The 2517-nt window shown below is 41.4% G+C and overlaps 1 non-coding gene across 1 annotated transcript; it reads right to left on the reverse strand.

Annotated features, from left to right (window-relative positions):
* Positions 1-1208: 1208 nt before the first annotated feature.
* Positions 1209-1297, reverse strand: trnap-ugg (transfer RNA proline (anticodon UGG)). The gene is given in 2 exon segments: positions 1209-1244; positions 1262-1297. It is a non-coding gene; the product is annotated as a tRNA-Pro (tRNA).
* Between the last annotated feature and the right edge of the window lie 1220 nt (positions 1298-2517).

The following is a 2517-nucleotide window of genomic DNA, read 5'->3' on the forward strand; positions in this document are numbered from 1 at the left end:
AAGCAAAGGAAATCTGCACACTTCCAAAACTATCAACAAATTGAAGCTGATTACGATCAACATCATCAGAGGTCAGAACTACCTGGTGAAAGAAGACACCCTGAAGAAGGATCCACAATTATTCAAAGGCATCGACAAAGTGAAAAACAAGAAAATCGATGAGTCAATCCAAGCTAAACAGAAACACTGAAGAATTCCATTCCAGACCAGAACACAATTAGAGGCATTTTTTGTATTCAAAGCTGGACATTAGTATTTAATAGTTGATATATTATTTTGAATATATTTGAATTTCTTTATTCATTTGGCACTGCTGAACATGAACTTAAATCATTTAATTTTTTTTTGTAAAATCTGATTTACCAGATTAAAATATTAGATCAAGGGAGAAATTTCAAAGATTACTGGACCAGTAATCCAGAGGCCTGGACTCAAGATCCAGTGACAGCCAGGACGTCAAGGCGGGAAACACTCCGCACTAGTCTGCAGTGAGCGTTTCCATCGAAGGTAGAGCACAATCTCTTTAATATAAGAATGTATATTTTATAATAATTAATCACTCAAGACCTTCCTGGTCTCTGCATCTCAGCTGCTCTCTGGATAAACTTGCAGAAAGTATTTCAACCTGTAAAGCAGGAGTCCAGGGAATGTATAATGATATTTTCTAGCCTTCGGGCAATATTTTAATCAATACAGTGTGGTACAACCTGTCTGGGCACAACTCCACGAGTTTCTCTTGAACTAGTGACCTCACAATCACTAACTTCTATGGTAACAATCTTCAGCTCATCACCTCCGGTACGTAGCTCTAATCTTAATGTACATTGAAACAACCTTTCAAGTCCAGTTACAGTTTTTGTTGCCTTACCTGCACAAGCTTAAAAAGTGAAAAACGGAAGCAAGTTTAACTGAACATTCTGGTGGTCAGTTCGGGCACGGGAAAAAAATGAAAGGACTCGGACCAGGTCGGATGCGGTGCTGTCAGGCTTGGGTCGGGTTTCATTTGCTGACCCGGACAGGCCCTTAGTAACTGTTGCAACCTTATATTCCCATTTGACAATCTGTATATTTTGTTCATTTCAATTTTGTCGACAAGCTCTTTGAATCCAGTTCCCCTGTCCTCAAGCAGGCTCAGTTTGGAAATCGATTCCGCTTTCTGGAAGGCTGAAAGCAATCGATGACCTTAAACTAAAAATGGCAACAGAGAAAGGCTCGTCTGGGATTTGAACCCAGGACCTCTCACATTTTAATCACTTATATACCCAAAGCGAGAATCATACCCCTAGACCAACGAGCCACCGTTGGCATAGTTTTTATTCGCTCCTGTGGAATGTCACTGGCACCCACAGCCGATCATGCATTTTTTTCAGATCAAAACAATATCCTACAAAGCTGAAATAAAAACAGAAAGTGCTGGAAATACTCAGCACCTCTGACAGCATCTGTGGAGAGAGAAACAGAGTTAACATTTCAGGGTTTTCACCTTTTGTTTGAGCCATCTTTTCAGACTGCTTCTGTCCATCCAATCTCACTTTTTACTCTATCCACATTCTAAGGGTGGTGCAGTGGTGACCACTGTAGCTTCACAACTTCAGTGACCCTGATTCAGTTCTGTATACTGCCTGTGTGGAGTTTGCAAGTTGTTTATGTGGGCTTCCACAAGGTACTCTGGTTTCCTCCCACAACGAAAGACTTGTGGGTTGATAGATAAATTGACTGTTGTAAATTGGCCCTAGGGTAGGTGATAGGAGAAATGTGGGGATGTGGTAGGGAATTCTGGGTTAACATAGGATTAGTATAAATGGGTGGTTGATGGTCAGTGCAGACTCAGTGGGCCAAAGGGCCTATATCAGTGCTGTATATCTCTATAACCATTCTCGAAGCAAATGCATTTTTCATGAATTCCTCATTTCTTTTATTAACGGCAATTTTATATTTCCGGCCCTTGCTTCACACGATACCACAAGTGGAATCATGTTTCCATCAACCCGATCAAACCCCTTCACTATTTCCTCATATTGCAATGTTTCTTTCACCCTGACAGACTGTGGAGTTTCTGCTGCTTGATTGCAGTTCTTGCTTCCCGCCAGTAGATGTCACCTCACTCCAATATAGTGAAGTTTACAAATGTGAGAGAGACACAACAGGAAATAATTGTTCACATTATAGTGAATGTGTGGGATTTAGGAATACTAGGAGTGGAGACGAGTTATTATTGAATTTGTCAAACCAAACATATGTTATAATGTTGTGTTAAATCTGTCACTCTGTTGTCTTGATTCTGAGAGTGACATAGACTCATCGAGTCATTGGGTCATTTGTGGTATAGAAGGAGGTCATTCGCCCCATCGAGTACAGGCCAGCTCTCCATGGAGCGATCCAGTCAGTCCCACTCGTCTGCTCGATCCCCCTAGCCCTGTAAATTTATTTCCTTCAAATGCCCATCGAAATTCCTTTTGTAACCAACGATTGTCTCCACTTCCTCCGCCCTCGGGGGCAGCGAGTTGCAGATCATTA

The sequence above is a fragment of the Heterodontus francisci genome, unplaced genomic scaffold (assembly GCF_036365525.1).
Source record: "Heterodontus francisci isolate sHetFra1 unplaced genomic scaffold, sHetFra1.hap1 HAP1_SCAFFOLD_51_2, whole genome shotgun sequence".
NCBI lineage: Eukaryota > Metazoa > Chordata > Chondrichthyes > Heterodontiformes > Heterodontidae > Heterodontus > Heterodontus francisci.